We start from the raw sequence: 18,686 nt of genomic DNA, 5'->3' as shown, positions 1-18,686 counted from the left end.
AATTAAAACATCAACACAGGGCGCCTGGGTGGCTCAGTCGTTGAGCGTCTGCCTCCGGCTCAGGTCATGATTCCAGGGTCCTGGGATCGAGTCCCGCATCGGGCTCCTTGCTCAGCGGGAAGCCTGCTTCTCCCTCTCCCACTCCCCCTGCTGTGTTCCTGCTCTCGCTGTGTCTCTCTCTATCAAATAAATAAATAAAATCTTAAAAAAAAAAAACAAACATCAACACATAAGGTTGAATCGGTTTTGGTGATTTATAAACCATAAAGCACTTCAAGACAGCTTAAACATCTTGAGAAATGGACTAAGAGGAAGGGAAACTGAAAATAATGCATCTCAGAAACCACAGCATATTTTGACAATGAGGTTAGGTACAGGCTTTGTCGTAGGAAACAACCAAAAGCACATCGGCAGATAGTTTTCATCTTAAATTCTTTGTAATCTTGGGTAGTCACTCTTTGAACCTTCAGAGGGCCCTCTGTGGACTTATCTACGACTGGAGCTACGAACTCAGGCTACCAGGAGCGCATGACTGCCAGGTCCTCTCCAAAGCCCTGAATGTCTTGATGCTTGACTGACCCGCCTCCGGTGGGCTCTACCCCAGAAGGGACTCTCGACTGTCCATGAATCCCACTCTGCCGTCCAGGCTTGGCCCCCAGCTCCTTTCCCCCCTGGACTTGCGAGGTTGTGTCCTTCTTCCTCAGACGCATCCTGTGCCTCAGCAAGACTTGGGATCCAAGTCTTTGTGGGATCCAAGCCAAGTGGTGGGGGGGGCATTCGGCAGGGCAAGTGTTATAGCGGAGAAAAGAGGCAAAGCAGGCGTCTGCTGTCTCTAGAGGAGAGAGGGGATCGGGGTGATCATGGCCCTGCTCTGCGTCGGGGTCTCCTGGCCCCATCCTCACATCTGTTTCCAGCTCTGGACACTCCTAGGGCTAGATGGTCTCTTAAATGTAAACAGAAAGTATAGAGCATGTTGGGGGCGGGTATGGTGACCTGAGAACCTGGGCGTGTCGTTCCCCAGGCTCCCAGGAAACTAAAAGCAATAACAAGGACACATTGCTTTCCTTGTGGAAACACGCTTTTATGTACTCCCATCTTCTCCTCCTAACCAGGATGAATGGCAGAAACAGGTCGTACATCTGGCTGAATTTTAAAATGGGGCTGGGGATAAGGTTTGATTTGTCCGCCGCCTCTTCCGCCCCTGCTAAAGTGAGCAGATTTATGAGACAGGCCGTGGGGGTGCATCCCTCCTTAGAGCTTTGGGTGCCCGTACTCAGGAGCAGTTGGCATGGGACACACCGCCAGTCGCCTCTGCTGAAGATTGAGCCCTTGGCCCTAAGGAACGCTGGGGACCACTTGTAGCTTCTGAGGCGCAAACAGCAGTGTGGGAGGGGAAGTCAAAAAGGGCTGTGCTTTGGAGAGCCCCAGCACCAAAAATTAACCCCTTCCACTGAGTTAATGTGATGCAGGAGAACAGGAGACCACGCCACCACCCAGCCAACCAACAGAGTGAAAGGGAAAGGTAGAAGAGAAAGAGTCCCCAGGTCACGATGCGCTCGTGTGGACACGGGCCGTGGGTGTGCCACGCTGGCCATGCTGGTGGCAGTGCACGGACAGCAGGGCGGGCTCACGCTGCTTTAGCTTTTTCCTTCTTTTGCCTCCCCCTGCCTCTCAGTTTCCTCTTTGGCTTTAGGCACCCACAGCGAGCCTCGGGTAATGCACAAGAGTGAAGAGAAAGAGCAGTGGCTGCAGGTGGGATCCTTCTGTCTGGAAGCGGTGGTTTGGTGTGTAGTGTTGTGTTAAAACGGATCTCTTTGGGGTGCCTGGGTGGCTCAGTCGTTAAGCGTCTGCCTTCGGCTCAGGTCATGATCCCAGGGTCCTGGGATCGAGCCCCGCATCGGGCTCCCTGCTCGGCGGGAAGCCTGCTTCTCCCTCTCCCACTCCCCCTGCTTGTGTTCCCTCTCTCTCTATGTCTCTCTCTGTCAAATAAATGAATGAATGAATAAATAAATAAATATCTTAAAAAAAAAATGGATCTCTTTGCCACGCACCCAGAGTAAATCCCCACCTGCCTCGGTGAGCGCGACCTTGTACAATCAGCTAGGTGAGACCTTCTCCAGGGGACACTGGCCGGACTCTCTGCCCCATTCAAATTCATTTTCTTCTTATCTCAAATATTAACCATTGAGGTAAGAAACCGGAGAAGATCTGGTCCTCTGCCTTTAAGATTACCTTCATCTTGGATGGTAGTCACTTTCTAACAGGTTTGCCATAGGCTTCCGTGGTTGTGTTTCTCCACATTTATATGAATCCCTTCTCCCTCTTGGAGAATTATGTTAACTGTTTTGGAAGAGCCCCAGCTCACACTGGCTGAGGAGGTCTGAGTTCCAGTGTCTCATGAGGAGCGTGGTCCAGCAACAGTCTGGTAGGATCTGGAAGGAGAGAGGAAGTCCTGGTGGCCGCGTGGCCGTTTCCTGACCGCCCTAGAGCCCCCCAGTGGGGCAGGGTGAGGCGGGCAGCTGCTTCCACACAACACCAAACGGCTCTGAATGGGGCAAGCCCTGAGGGCCGAGGCCAGACTGCCCAGCCAGCTAGGAAGCCCCATCTGTTTTGTATGATACACATGACCGCTTCCCTTCTCATGGGCCGACGGGATGCACTGGGCTGTAGATTCTAGGCGCTTCCATCATGGTGAATTGCATGAGTCGACATCTTGAGCAGAAGTGTAGTAACACCTCCATGAACCCGTAACTGAGGCTCATTGTCTAGGGACTACACCGCTCAGCAGAGTACTTGGGCTATTTTGGAAATTAGAACCAGTTCCCTGACCTGTAGCACCCCCGGGACGGGGGGGTAAGCCCCCCCCACCCAGGGCCAGGTCCATATGGGAGCCCGCCAAGCGGGCCTCCGTCGCCCTAAGTACAAGGGTTTGCAGCCCCCACCTCCCTGTCCTGGGTCTGCATTTCCCACGATTCCGTTGCCTTTCGAGTGAACCGCGGGAACTGAAATACCCGGCTAGTTTATAACCTGCCAGTTATTGTTTTAACACACAACTCTTCTCCATTAACACATCATGATGGATTAATCTGTGAGATAATCAACTGCCCAGAGCTGGCCGCCTCAGTTGACAGAACACAGGAAACGTGTTCTGAATGGAGAGAATGAATCTGAAACAATCTCGAGTTTGGCTCCCATTCCCAAGGGCAAGGCCCCCAAGAGGAATGACAGGGCAAGGAGGGAGTGAGGGGCATCTTAGGAAGAACAGTATAAGATGAAGTTACTGGTACCCGGACAGTGTTATGAAATGGGGTGTGGAGGAAGGAAGGAATTCACATTTCTTAAGCAGTGAATGCAAATAAATGCTTCATTTACTCCATTAAATCTTCACATCGCCTCTGTGAGGCTAGTGTTAGGAGCTCCATCTTAAAGATGATGGGTTAACGCAGAGATACAGGTGAGATCAGAGGGGTTAAGCCAGCTACCCAAGGTCACTGAGGACGGACATTGTCCCACCCCAAACGGACCCAGCTCTGTCCCACCAGTTCAATTGGTTTTCCAGTTGTACTGGGGACCAGAATCGCCTACGGCGCTTGGAAACCATGTGGATTCCAGGCCTCCACACCGGGGAGCCTGATCCCTGGGGCCCAGGGATCTACGTTTCTAAAACTAGCCCAGGTGCCTCTGGCGCAGCTGGTCCGCAGAGCCCAGTTTGGGAAGGACCGAAGCTTCCTCTGGGACACCCGGGACGGTTAATTGAGGGGTCACTTCAGCAAGGAAAGCCCGCGGGCTCTCCCTCTGTGTCTAACCCTCAGAGCTCCTACCCGGCTGCTAGGGTCCCCCTAGGCACTTGTTTTGGAGGGATATAATTTACATAGGATTGGCAGCTCTGTTCGAGGCTAAAATGTGAAGACAATTTGGACAAGAACAGGGGACAGATTTAGGTAGAGACAGGTAAGTGGCCAACTGGATTCACAGTCCCTTAAGTCCTGACAGAGCTGCTTATATTCACAATTTTTTTTTAAAGATTTTATTTATTTATTCGAGAGAGAGAGAGAGAGAGAGAGAGAGAGAGAGAGGCAGAGGGAGAAGCAGGCTCCCAAGAAGCAGGGAGCCTGATGTGGGACTCGATCCCAGGACTCCGGGATCATGACCTGAGCCGAAGGCAGACGCTTAACCATCTGAGCCACCCAGGCGCCCCTTATAGTCACAATTTAAAGGGCGCCTTTGCTATAATTTCCCTACTATCTGACCGAATTCGTGGTTCTATGTATACGGTGCAGAGCGCCACCTAGCAGAACCTCATGGCTGTTGCTGTTCATTTCCTGCCACCCCCGGCTGGGTCTCCAAAGTGAGGTGTGGGAAGAAAATATAAAAATAGGTATCATCTTGGAGCTTGGGGCGCAGGGGAGTTTCGGAACTATGGCGAAGTCCGGGAAGGAGCTGGATGGTCAGAGCGTGGCTGCATTCACGGCGCTGAAGCGGGCGGTGGAACTAGACTCGGAGTCCCGGTACCAGCAGGCTCTGGTGTGTTACCAGGAGGGGATAGACCTGCTCATGCAGGTTCTGAGAGGTACCAAAGATGATACAAAGAAATGGAATCTCAGAAAACAAATTACGGGCTACATGGATAGAGCAGAAATAGTGAAGAAATACTTGGATCAAGAAAAAGAAGATGGAAAATATCACAAGCAGATTAAAATAGAAGAGAATGCAACAGGTTTCAGTTATGAGTCACTTTTTCAAAAACACCTTAATGAAACACTTACAGAAGTTTGGATGCAAGATCCTTATATTAGACAGATTCATCAGCTATATAACTTTCTTCGATTTTGTGAGATGCTTATTAAGAAACCATGTGAAGTAAAAACTATTCATCTTCTCACCTCTCTGGATGTAGGTAGTGGGAAACAGCAGCAAAGTAGTGGCCTGCAAGAAATAAAAGAGTCACTCCAGAATCACGGTGTGCTATTGGAATTAGAATATTCTTCTTCAGTACATGACCGAGAAATTAGGTTTAACAATGGATGGATGATTAAGATTGGAAGAGGACTTGATTATTTTAAGAAACCACAGAGTCGTTTTTCCCTTGGATATTATGATTTTGATTTAAGAGCATGTCATGAAACAACAGTGGACATTTTTCATAATAAGCACACACAAAAAATATGATGGGTAGTAGCTTAATTTGCATTATATATTTCTATTTTAAGTGAATATTGATTTTGTTGTTACTTTGGATAGATCATTCCTATAATTACAAATTTAACAATAAATTTTTACATGTCTACTAAAAAAAATAGGTATCATCCTTTCAAAAGTGTGTTCGTGGCTGTTTCATCATATACCCATTGCATTAATACAGAAATATGTAGGGATGTATGTTAAATGTTGTTTATTGATGAGAGGACAATATAAAACAATGTTAAAGACCATAGATTAACGAATCTTGGTTTTGAGCATTTATTTCCCTTGCTTTGGCTTGGTGTCTCAAGTTGGGGGGGGGTCATGCATTTCCCTTTGCAAGTGCAGGTGTAGATGAAAAACCTGAGCAGCCCTCTTTCCCTCTGACACATTTCTGTCTTTCATAGATGATGGCCCCCAATGTTTCACTGTGGTTTAAGCAAAAATGGAATCCCTCTTAGTATGTCCCTGGCTCTCCGACTCCACCTCTCTTGCTGAGCACCCCTCACTCATATTTCTGAATAATCTAACCACTAACCATTCTCTCCTGCCACCACTCTCATCCCACCGGTCCATCAGTGGCATCTTTGAAGCCTGCTGAGACTTGAGAGTTTGAGGGTTAGTGGTCCTTTTCATCCTACTGACCCGTGGGTTCAGGAGCACTGTCCCTGGGTGGGCACGATGCTTGGGTGCTCCATGCCCGCTTCCCACAAAGTTAACCAAGTCAAAGACGATGGAATGCTCACATGCTTATCTATATATGTGTATACATATCCATTCATATATACGTGCGGTTCTGTGTGTATATACATACATATATACGCATGGGTGTATATATTTGTGTTTATGTGTATGTATGTGTGTTATTAGAATTGCTAAGTCTAACTTCTACATGGGTTAGTTGTAAAACTAAGTGATATAGTCCACGAAGAGTACTCAGCAGGGGGTGTGATATCTACCAAGCGCTCCATAAATATTAGCTTATATTATTATTTTTATTTTATTACTTTAGATATATGATCGACTTTATATTCTTGAACGGTGAATAGTTTTAATGTTTTTTTTTAAGCACACAGTATCTGAGAATTTTCTTCTACTAATCATTTCTGCTATGTATAAAGTTTATGCTCCACATTTCATGTACTATATTCATATACTGTTAAAATTTTTTCATGTAAGGAATGACAGTCAATTTGTTAGCTCTTCCCTTCATTACCTATTCTCAATCACTGTTTGGTCTACTCTTGTTTTCTTTGGCTGTAAATCTATCAAACTTTCCAGAAATGTCTCAGATACCCAGAGCTCATTTCTGTAGGCTTTTTTAAAATATAATTTTTTATTTTCCCTAATCTTCTCTCTAACCATGAGAATGCTGACCACTTCCTGCTTAAAATTTATTTGAGGAAAGTCCCTTTTTGTTGATCCAAGTTCCTATATTTCCCCAGTTCTGCTTTTTCCTATGATCCTACAAGAAGAAAAATAAGAAAATCCAAACATACGAAGTAGTGCCAAATGTTGGTTTGCACGAAACCCTGTGATGGTTCTTTTTTTTCTATTTTAAAGATTTTTTAAATTTATTTATTTATTTATTTGAGAGAAAGAGCAGGAGCAGAGGGAGGGGCGGAGGCGGAGGGGCAGAGGCAGAGGGAGAAGCAGGCTTCCCGCCGAGCAGGGAGCCCGATGCGGGGCTCGATCCCAGGACCCTGGGACCATGACCTGAGCCGAAGGCAGCCGCGTCACCGACCGAGCCACCCAGGTGCCCCAACCCTGTGATGGTCCTTTATCTGTAAGAATCAGAATTGAATTCTGATATTTGCCCTAACTCTGGGTATAATTGGTCTTCACGGTCACATGGGAGTTTACATTTTTCCTGATACAGCCTGTTTTCATGAAAGTTCATTCAAAAAGCCTCCTTGAGAGAGACCATATCAAGGTTTATATCCAAAAATATAAAGTGCTTTCTTCGGAGACAGTGATGTGCAGGGTTTAATCTCTCCCTAAGAGGGGCTGGTCGCCCAAGTTGAACCACGCCCAGCCTTGGTGAAGCTCACTTGGCCGTTTCGAATTCCACTCAGAAAGTCTGCAGGTTTCAGAATTGCTGGTGTCTGAGGGACCAGGTCACTTACATCTCTCGGCAGCTGAGCAAGACACACCGGCGCCAGGTGGGGCTCAGATCCAGCATTGGCCAAATGTGATGCCCAGAGCTTGGACTTGTCATCTTGTGACCCTCCAATACCCCGACTCAGCTGAGTTGACCCACCCAGGCATAGGTCGAGAAACAGAAATGCAAACCTTCAATCCAGAGTGAGGACTCCCTGCCATACAGAGCTAACTTAGGGCAGCAGAAGCAAAGACAGGGTACACTGTGCTTATGGGCAGACGGTCCCAAGAGAAGAAGAGCCGGGAGACAGGAGCAAACAGGAGCAGAGACCATTTCCCCACTGTGGCCGACATAACAAGTCACTCTGTCTGCCGTGAGAAGCACAGGAAGGGGTGAAGGCCAAAAAAGACATGTCTCCGTCCTTCACTGTGATTTTGTTATTTTTTTTTTTAAGATTTTATTTATTTATTAGCGAGAGAGAGAGAATGAGAGATAGAAAGCAGGAGAGGGAAGAGGGTCAGAGGGAGAAGCAGACTTCCTGCTGAGCAGGGAGCCCGATGTGGGACTCGATCCCGGGACTCCAGGATCATGATCTGAGCCGAAGGCAGTCGCTTAACCGACTGAGCCACCCAGGCGCCCCTTCACTGTGATTTTGATTTGCATTTCTCTGGTGATTAGTGATGTTGAGCACCTCTCCATATATACGTTGGCTTGTTGTGTATCTTCTTTGGAAACATGTCTATTCAGTTCCTTTGCCCATTTTTGAAAGTGGGTTTTTTGTTTTGTTGTGTTGTGGGGTTTTTGCTTGTTTTTTGTTTTGTTTTGTTTTTTGCTGTTGAGCTCTACGAGTTCCTTTGTATTTTATTGTATTTTTAAAGATCTTATTTATTTATTTGAGAGAGAGAGAATGAGAGATAGAGAGCACGAGAGGGAAGAGGGTCAGAGGGAGAAGCAGACTCCCCGCCGAGCAGGGAGCCCGATGCGGGACTCGATCCCGGGATCATGACCTGAGCCGAAGGCAGTCGCTTAACCAACTGAGCCACCCAGGCGCCCGAGTTCCTTTGTATTTTAAATGTTGACCCCTAATCAGACTTGTGGTTTGCAAAAGTTTTCTCCCCTTCTGTAGGCTGCCTTTTTCATTTTGTTGATGGTTTCCTTTGCTGGGCAGAACTTTTTCATTTGATGTGCTCCTACTTGTTGATTTCTGTTTTTGTTGCCTGTGATTTTGGCTAAAAAAAAAAAAAAAAAAAAAATCATTGTCAAGACCAATGTCAAAGAGCCTTCCCCCTATGTTTCCTTTAAGGAGTTTTACGGTTTCGGTTCCTACGTTTAAGCCTTTAGTCCACGCAAACACACAGGTGGGAGATGACTCTGTCCCATGAATCGCAAGGTTTGTAACCGCAGAGATTCTCAGGCTGGGGATAATACCAGGGTATCTCAGCAGGGAGGACATATTTATTGTGAGACAGTCACAGAGATTTAGATATCGACTCACCCACCTGTCCTAGTAGGTTCTTAACCTTGGTTGCACCTTGAAATTACCCAGGGAGCTTTAAAAATCCCCATATGCCTGGGCCCCACGTACGCAGACTCTGGTTGAACTGGTCTGGGGGATGGCCAGGCCTTGTGGTTGTGAAAGCTTACAGGTGGTTCCAGGACGCAGGCAAAGTTGAGAACGGCGGCTTTAGGATAACTACTCTCTGACACCCTGTTCTCAGACTGGAGCACGCATCAGAGTCACCTGAGGGCCTGATTAAAACTCAGTGCTGGTGGATCCCACGCCAGTTTCTGATTCAGTAGCGTCTGGAGCTGAGCCCGAGAATTTGCATCTCTAACAAGCCGGGCCCACGGGATGCTGATGCTGCTGGGCCGGGAACCACACCTTGAAAACCCGTGCTCTCCTGAGTGGTCCCCAAACTTCATTGGCTTCGGGGGCCCGGCCCCAGAGCTCCTGGGTCCATACATTTGAGTCCTGATGGCTGCATTTTATTTTAGTTTAGTTTTTGTTTTATTTATTTATTCATGAGAGTCAGAGAGAGAGAGAGAGAGAGGCAGAGGCAGAGGGAGAAGCAGCCTCCCCACCCAGCAGGGAGCCCGACGCGGGACTCGATCCCAGGACCCTGGGACCATGACCTGAGCTGAGGGCAGACGCTTAACCATCTGAGCCACCCAGGTGCCCCTGATGGCTGCATTTTTTTTTTTTAAGATTTTATTTATTTATTTGACAGAGAGAGAGAGACAGCGAGAGAGGGAACACAAGCAGGGGGAGTGGGAGAGGGAGAAGCGGGCTTCCCGCCGAGCAGGGAGCCCGATGTGGGGCTCGATCCCAGGACCCTGGGACCATGACCTGAGTCGAAGGCCGACGCTTAACGACTGAGCCACCCAGGCGCCCCATGATGGCTGCATTTTAAATAAGAGCCTGGTGATCCCCTACCAAGTGATCTAAAGACCAGTCTTTACAGAACTGTCCCCTGGGCACAGTTTATATGAACCACTTTGGGTGCTGAGATGACACTGGTAGACAGGAATTGAGAACGTCACCTTTTCTTTCCCTTTGCCCCTCTTCCTTTGTTCCCATCCAAGCTGACCTTCGGCTTTGTGCACGTTGCCTTGGGGGACACGTGCGGGGTAAGTTATTTGGATTTTGTCTTCTAGAGGCCTACTGGTCTTAGGGGATCATAGAGGGGGTTGGGGAGGTAAGGCGACGCGAGGACATCTGGGTCTCCAGGAAGGGCAAGGGGAGAAAGCTGCCTCTCCACCCATTTTGAAGAGGGAAGGGAAGAGGCGGGCCAGGGAGGCCCGTTGTTCATTCTGAGAAAAGAGGGAATGTGCCAACTTTATGTGCATAATGATTATGAAATGGATGGTGCATGCACACACGCGCGCGCACACACCACTCTGAAACTACTACATCACACCCGGGACCTGCGCGCAAGACCTGGGAGGCAAGGCTCCCCCAGGCCTCCCCAAGGCTGACTTAGGCTTCTGGAGAGTCGCGTAGAGTGAAGCTCAGAGATGGAAAAGAAACCGAGTCCTAGAAAATCAGTGTTTCTGCACATCGCAGGGGGTAGACTGACATTCACACCACATACACTAGCCACGCGTTCAACTACCTGAGCGTTCTCCACCTGGCTACCTTTCCTATCTAAATCTGGTTTTGTTTTCTCAAAATCAAACTCAGTAAGTGGACTTAGAATATGCACTGGGAAGTCTGAGCTTGATTTCCTATCACTTAAAATTTATAAAATGAAGCCTCCTCTAGCTCATCGCTTAGTTAAAAATCTCTACCTATTCCCAAACGGGGGAGCAAAAGTGTATTGTTTTGCCGTCTTTGCTTTTCTTAAATCTTAAATCCTTTTGAGACCCATGGCCCGAATCGTGAGTAACAATTCTTTTTATTTAGAAACTTGCACTGCCTTCACTGAAACTGCCCCCAAACTAGGAATAAAGCCTTTATACACGTACAGATTTGTATTAACTTTTACAGTGATTTAAATTTTCATACTCCTGTATGCATTATCACACACAAATGACTGGTCCTGCTAGTCAGGAAATCCGAAATATTGGGCTGGGAGCGCCACCTGGTGGCACGGTGGTTATTAACACCTTTGCCCTTGGCTGGATCGTCCAGAAATAATTTCTGACCTTGAAGGCCTTTCTGCAGTCCCCTGGGGGTGCAGATGCAGAAAGGAAGAAGCAAAAATGGTTTTCTCCAACTCTAAGAACACCACTGTGAGAGAGCTGGAGACTGGAAAAAGCGAATTCGAAGGGAAGAGAAAAGAAAACATGTTGGGGGTGGGGGGAGGGGAAGAGGTACTTGAGATGGTGAGGAATCAGGTGAAGACTTTATGGAGTCTTCCTCTCCACTGGAGCCCTGGGCCTCCAACCTAATAGACTGTTCTCCGGGTTTCAGAGTGCCCTCCTATTTGAATTAACTGACTGTTCCCCAAATCTTCCCGCATGTTTTCAGGCTCTGGTATTGACCCCCTCCCCCCAGCAGACGCTCTCGCCCCCAAGAATCCAACCTGACCGCCTACATCCCAAAGACACCGGAGGCTCCCCGACATGCACTTTGTCCAGTGCCCTCCCCTCCACACCAGAATGTTTGGTGTCACGGTCTTCCGCACCATGGCACAAAAATGAGATTCTTCGCCCAAAGAGCCCGTCCACCGAGATGCCTATCCCATTCCTCAAGGAGAGGTGGGTCTCCCATCGGGGTTCCTTCCCCTTGGAAAGTGAAAACCCCGCCCAGCCTGCTCTGGGCTCGATGACTTTTGCCGACGTGGAAAACCTGTTCCATCAGGTATAGCCCGTGTGTTGTACAAACACACTTTTCCGTTCCGCAGGCGTTTCGTCTTCCCGGAACATGGTTCTGTTACTTTCCTTACAAAGACGTGTGTTGTGGCATTGTTTGTAATTAAAAAAAAAAAAAAAAAGGCAAAATCCAAATGTCAATCAATGGGAGATTCATTAAGTAAAATGTTACATCCGTACACTGTGCACGGCAGAGACATTAAAAATAATAAGAACTACAAATTCAAAACAAGGCAAGGTGGAAAAAACGGTACAGAGTAGTACTCGTCGTCTGATCCCAGTTTTGCAAAAGAATTGCCTGTAACGCGGGGCACCTGGGTGGCTCAGTCGTTAAGCGTCTGCCTTCGGCTCAGGTCATGGTCCCAGGGTCCTGGGATCGAGCCCCACATCGGGCTCCCCGCGGAGCTCTCCCTCTCCTACTCCTGCTTGTGTTCCTGCTCTCACTATTTCTCTGTCGAATACATAAATAAAATCTTAAAACAAAAAAAAAAGGAATTGCTTGTAATGCCAGGTCAGTATACACAGAGGGAGTATCTTCAAGATCATACACCAAATTGTTAATACTGGTTTTCTTTGATGGGTGGAATTTGGAGGGCTTTCAGCTTCTATGTTATACATTCCTGAATTTGAATGTTTAGAACTCTGTGGTAATATTATAATCAGGAAAAAAATATATATATATAAATGTGTGTGTGTGTGTGTGTGTGTGTGTGTTTAACTTCCTTTAATTTTACCGATCTAATCCTCTGTGTCTCCCTTCCATTTTTCCCAACATTTATCAACTGATACGGGCACTGGGGCTGTGCTGGCTGAATAACACAGCTCTTGGACTCAAAAGGTTTACAGTCTGGCAGAGTGGAAAATGGACCCGGGCACATCGAGTGTAGGGCCGGATGTGACAAGCGCCGCAGAGCTGTCGGTTCATGTGGGCAAATTACTGAACCTTTGCAAGCCTGCTTCCTCCTCTGAAAGTGGAAACCGTAACCCCCACCAAAGCTGAATGTGGGCCGTAGATGGGGAGCGCCTTGGAGGGGTGCCTGGGCAGCCAGGAGGGGTGTGGAGGACGCCTACCTGCTGTGCGGGCCCGGTGACAGGGGTCTGATCGCCTCGCCCGCTACTGTGAAACCCCTTCTAACCTGGCTTTTGACGTCTTCTGCTCTCAAAACGACTTCGTCGAATGTCGCGGGTCAGCTTCTGTTTGCCAAATTAGGTGACTTTTTATAGGTCCCCGGGATCCTTTCTCTTTTTTTAAAAAAGATTTTATTTATTTGAGACAGAGAGAGCACATGAGAGGGGGGAGGGTCAGAGGGAGAAGCAGACTCCCCGCTGAGCGGGGAGCCCGATGCGGGATTCGATCCTGGGACTCCAGGATCATGACCTGAGCCGAAGGCAGTCGCTTAACCGACTGAGCCACCCAGGCGCCCCTCCCCGGGATCCTTTCTGTTGGTGGAATATCCGGTGGTGGTCAAGGGCACAATTCTGGAGCCGGAGTAACCTGACTTTTTAACCTCTCTGTGCTTTAGTTCCCTCCTATAAGAACTGAGCACAACCACACAGCCCCTCCACCAAAGGCTCCTGGGGGAGGCGAGCAAGTTCGGAAGGGCCAATCTACTGAGGCTCAGCTACGGCCGGGGAGCCCTTCCTTTCTTCGCCGACTCTCCCTCCCTCCCTCCCTTTATTCTGGAAACATCGACTGAGCTTGCCACTATGCTACAGCCCCTGGGCTGGGCACATGAGGCTACAGGGATGAAGTCCCTGCCCTCAGGGACACACACTGGTCAGTGGACGTCCGCTAAGAGTTTGGGAAAAGGGAAATCGAGGAATGGCTTGGCCCTTCGGGAGGGCAGAGCAGGAGGCCCCGCTGGCTGGGGTGGGGGGTGCAGTTTAGCCGAGGCCGCTCGGAGTTGATGGGAGTCCAAACTGAGTCTTGGAGGAGTCCCAGAAGGGAGCCAAGTTTGGGTGGAGGGGTGACATGGGGGCGCTGTGCGTGGCACTTGGGAGGGGAGACGGAGGTCTGCGTCGGAAGGGGGCTTGCCCTTGAGGAGCTGGCACGGTCTTGTTTATCCACCCAGCCGTCTGTTCTGGATCTGTGGATCTGCCCTCAGCTTCCCCTCCCGGCCCCACCCCACAGCACTCGTTGTGCGGAGGTAGCGTTTTACGTAACGAGGCGCCTATTGATCGACGTTTGGGTTTGTCCTAATTTTTTTTTTTTTTCTAAATTACAAAGTCACAACAAGTATCTTTGGAGGGGAAACAACACATCACGAATGTCCACACCTTCTGCCTGTGCTTTTCTTTGGAAAAAGCTTTGTTTGTCTTCTTGTATTGTGTTAAGTGGGAACGTTCACCTGTGATTTTTACATATCTTTATGCCCATATGCATGTACAGAGAATCTTAACCTAGCTCAGTTTCTGTAGTCATTTTTCTTTTTAGTGTTTAAATAAATCTCTTATTTTAGACTGGTTGTAGATTTACAAAACAGTTGCGAAGAGAATACAGAGAGGCCCTGCAGTGCCGGCACCCAGTCTCCCCTGTTGTTAGCATCTTCTATTACTGTTGCTACATTTGTTGATACGTTATTATTAGTTAAACCCCGTACTTCCTTTGGGTTTCATGAGTTTTCCCCTAACGCTCAGAATACCTTATTACCTGTAGTCAGCACGTCTCCTTAGTGACAGTCACTCAGATTTTCCTTGTTTTTGATGACCTTGACAGTTTTGAGGATTACTGGTCAGGGATTTTGTAGAGTACCCCATAATTTGGGTTTTTCCGATGTTTTTCTCATGATGAGACCGGGGTTATGGGTTTTGAGGAGGAAGAGCCACAGAGGTGAAGTGCCATTCTTGACACATCATATCAGGCATACCTGTTAGCAACAAAATTCTTTTTCCCTTTGCCCATCAGTACCTATTAGGCTAAATATGGGTTCCCCCTGACGTCTCCAACCAACCCATTGCCGTGTGGTTCATTCTGTCCTCGCCCCACCCCCCTGCCCCCAGCCATAAATTCTATTTTTGACCGAGCCCCTTTATATCTTAACTTTCTAAAGAGCCCCCCCCCACCCCCTAGCCACCCCCCTCTTTAGTCATGGACAAGGATGGCTAAGGCTTAAAGCTTTACAAGCTATAAACACCTTTCCATGTGACTGCAGGCTCAATGGAACAATCACACAGGATGGTCTCGCTTCATCACCCAACTCCTTCAACTGTGGCCCCTCCTTCGCTCTGTCCCCACCACCTGACCTTGAAAGCCTCCCACTGTGTCAGCCAGCTTTCACTCCCCTCTCGGAAGCCTTTCCCTCCACGATGCTGTGGGGTTTAGAGCAAACCAGGTCGCCGCCGTGTCAGGCCTCCTTTGCCTCCATGCTCCCCACCGCTCTCAGGTCTAGGGTAGTGAGGAAAATTCCAGACACTGCTTCCCCTGCTCCTGATTCCCAAAACTTATCTGCGGCTTCTGAGTTTCCTCTCGAACTTAGCACAGGCCAGGCCCTTGTCTGAGACCCAACTGGCATGTCTCTCTCTCTCTCTCTCTCTCTCTGTCAGGCTCCTCTCTGACCATGCCCTCCTCTTCAGGCTGGATAAATTAAACCTTGTCCAGGGAAAGGAAATACCGTTTTATGTGTGGTTTCATATATTTCAAACATTTAGAACTCGACTGCAACTTTTGCAACTGCTCTTTCCTCGGGTCCTGTGGCGCCGACCCTTCCCTGAAGCAGTGACCGCCTCAGAGCCCCCTTCCCACCGGAGGGAGGGCGGGGGGTGGGGGGAGGGCTCGCACTGGGCAATGTATTACGAGGCCTTTCTGTCTCACTAATCCCTTTTGGCCTGGGAACCCCTGTCAACGCCTGAACTGGCTTTGGCGGACCGGGAACAGCCAGAAGGGACGTCAGCACACACGCAGTGCGTCACCGGAGAGAGAAGTTTTATGATGATGATGAGCTGTTAGCAGAAGAGGTAGGGAGTAAGAACACAGAGCTGGTGGGAGCCAGAAAACTCACCCTCATCCTCTTCTCAAAACGTGGGTGGGAGGCTTGATCCTGTCTGGCTTTTCACTTAGGGCATTCCTGAAGGGAGAAGTTGAAAGCACACAGAGCAGAAGTGGGGTGGTGGGTTCCCATACTCTTTCCTACCGCTATTGCCCTCCTGACCTTTGCCTTCAGTTCCCACAGCCCTGAAATAAGGTGGCCCTTCCAGCTGTCAAGGGCGATGACTTTTTGTGGTGCTTTGGCCCGTTATTTGAGACACTGGCTTCAGGAAACACAGGAATGCGTCGCAACGGATGGGAAGACCCAGATTTTCAGATAATTGGTCGGCAACCTGGGACTGCCTCAAGAAGGGAATTTGTGGAGGATTTCAAGACCTTGCCTTGGCCCTGCTTGTGCGGTCGGATGTGCTGTTGAAAGGAGACAGTCCTACTTATGATGCTGAAATAGGCTTCAATTTGGTTTAGCTGAGCCACCATGCACAGTTGCGCAGGTCGTCCACTGCTCAAGAGTAGCTGGCCATATGACCAAGTGAGGCTGTAATCCAGCCCTCCCTCTTCATACCTAGCTCTGTGCCCTGATCTGGGGCTATAGAGGCCATAGGAAGAATGCCTTTAGCTAACTTTTTCATCCAGAGTGCTGCCATTCTCTGATGGGTATTGAGGTATTGTATAGACTAGCACTTCGAGCTTTTGTTTGAAATGAGAAATAATAGTACAAATGGAGAAGAACTGGTTGGGAATGAGCATAATGGAGCAGGTGTAAGTCTGAGTGCTAACGGAGTGCTCTGGAGGGTGGGTTAAGGGACTCGGGAGTGAGGGAGGGAGGGGGAGTAGGGGAAAAGCTATGGACTTGTGGGAACAGGTGCGGGAGGACCATGAGATGGACAGTAGCGGCTACATGCGGCCGGCGTCGCCTGTGTGTGCGCTGACCAGGGAGGGGCCGCAGGCCTGGAGGCGCCCTGAGAAGCTGCAGTGGGGCTCCCAGACGTGGGCCCATGGCAGCCGTGCCCTCAGGAGCTCTGCACCTCAATTTCAAGCCAGGATGGACTCATATCAGATCCGGCCTTTGTGCAGAGGAGTCCTCTTGTGCCTGTCTTCATCCAAATCCGTTGCTTTTAAAGGGTTCTTTCCCATGACTCCTTCCACTGTAGCCTTTACTATGTTCCATGTTGATTTTTTTTCGGACACACAACTGATGGCAGGTACCTGGTGCTGTCCTAGGTCTTGAGCCTTCTGCAGGGCTCCATGGGATTTCCCTGTGTGGCACTTCGCTGTGGTCCGGATGTGGAGAAGCCATCCGCTGCCCTGGGACTGCCCGGGTGCCCAATGACGTCGGGGGGGGGGCGCGGCCAGCACCCCGACCGTGGGTCCCTTGGCCCGCTGTGGGCAACAGCGCAGGGGAGCGAGAAGCCCAGGACGAAGGAGTAGTGATAATACTAGCTCTGCATGTGGAGTGTTTACTCTGTGCCAGGTACTGTCCTAAGGGTTCCGCAAGCCTGGCTTAATCCTCAAAGCCACCATAGGAAGAAGATACCGGTGTTTTTATCCCCATTTGAGAGTTGGGAAAACTGAGGCTCAGAGAGGTTCATTTGGGATGTGCTGTTGCCTGACTGGAGCACCCAAAGACAGATCATCTCCATTTTGAAATAAAGACCTGTGTCAGCATGGGGGGCGAGGGGAAGAACAAGGAAGGGGGGAGCCGAGACTTTGGATCCACGCGGGGCAGGGCAGGGAAGGCGGGCCTGGCCACTGAGGGCCAGGTCTGGGGCTCAGGCAGAGGGCCGGCTCCTCTGGCCGCTTTCCACGTGGGACTAAGCTTCCGGTCTGCGGTGACTGTCCTGCCCTGGTGTCAATGTCATTGTCCTCTTTCATGGTTACTGGTTGGGTGGAAACACCTGTGAAGGTTCACTTGATTTGAGTAGGTGGCCCATGTGCCCAAGCTTGCCTGGCACGGGCACTGACCAGACTGTGCGTGGGTATCACCCAACCGTGCGCCGTGCATGACGGGAGCCGAGTTGACTGGTCTGTGATCGGCTGACACTTTGCGGCCGGGGAGCCAGGGCATGTGTGTCCGGCTTTTCTAGAAAGGCTGGCCAGCAATCCAGCCTGAAGTTCAGCCCACTACTGGCAATCATTTTTACTTCTTCTTCTTCTTCTTCTTCTTTTTTTTTTTTTAAAGATTTTATTGATTTATTTGAGAGAGAGAGTGACTGATAGAGCACAATTAGGGGAGAGGGGGCAGAGGGAGAGGGAGAAGCCGACTCCCCACTGAGCAGGGAGCCTGAAACAAAGTGATCCCAGGACCCTGGGATCATGACCTGAGCCAAAGGCAGATGCTTACCCAACTGAGCCACCCAGGCGCCCCTTTGCTTACTTTTTAAAACTTTATTTTGGAGCAAATGGTTCAAGGGAAACCAAGAGACTGGCGGCAGGTAGATGAGATCTCTGAGCTCACTATCATGAAGGCTTCGGGGGAGCCCATGAAGCCACAGTCTGAGTTCCCTGGTGTCATGGGAACCCTGGGAAGGGGGGAATAATAATGGTACAATGTGTGTATCATGCACGTGCACGCATGCATGAAAATGTCACCCCCGCCCCACCCCATCCCCAGCGTCAGGCAAGATGAAGTACATGCTATCCCATTCCAGATGACTCTCTTGGTCAGGGGTCAGCCAATGCTTTCGGGGAAGTAAATATTCTAGACTCTTGTGGGCCAAGAGGCCCATTAAAGACACGATGTAGGTACTTACAGAGTAGGAGAAAAACACATTGCACTATTATTTAATTGATGAAATTCAAAATATAATAATCGAGTGCACTTTTTTGTAACATAGGCCTAATAATGACAACCATGGAATTCTTTTGGGGGATGATCACATTCTGTGTAATTGAAGTTTAAGGCTATTGTTCCTTATCATCAGATTGATTGCAAATGTTTATTTCTGAAAATTATTCTTCACCCCCACCCCCCCCACCCCGGGGCTGGATTTGGCCAACATGCTGCAGTTTGCTGGCCCCTGTGCATAGTTAGACCTCTGGAGGAGCTCTGAGAGCCCCAAATCCTGTTCACTTATCTGACCGAATCAGGAAATTAACGTGTCCTGC

General features: G+C 49.2%; 1 long non-coding RNA gene and 1 pseudogene across 1 annotated transcript in view; one reads left to right on the top strand and one right to left on the bottom strand.

Annotated features, from left to right (window-relative positions):
• Positions 1-4,395: 4,395 nt before the first annotated feature.
• On the top strand, positions 4,396-5,228 carry LOC112812761 (MIT domain-containing protein 1 pseudogene; annotated as a pseudogene).
• A 2,540-nt stretch (positions 5,229-7,768) lies between these two features.
• The window catches only part of LOC141374294 (uncharacterized), a 55,793-nt gene continuing 44,875 nt past the window's right edge, over positions 7,769-18,686 (bottom strand). The window contains exon 4 of the long non-coding RNA XR_012381068.1: positions 7,769-8,511. This is a non-coding gene — a long non-coding RNA (uncharacterized lncRNA). The remainder of the gene's footprint in view (positions 8,512-18,686) is intronic.

This window comes from Callorhinus ursinus, unplaced genomic scaffold (assembly GCF_003265705.2).
Source record: "Callorhinus ursinus isolate GAN/ISIS: 27379988/994484 unplaced genomic scaffold, GSC_fseal_2.0 scaffold16, whole genome shotgun sequence".
Classification (NCBI taxonomy): Eukaryota; Metazoa; Chordata; class Mammalia; order Carnivora; family Otariidae; genus Callorhinus; species Callorhinus ursinus.
This window is presented reverse-complemented; position numbering and strand designations above follow the sequence as displayed.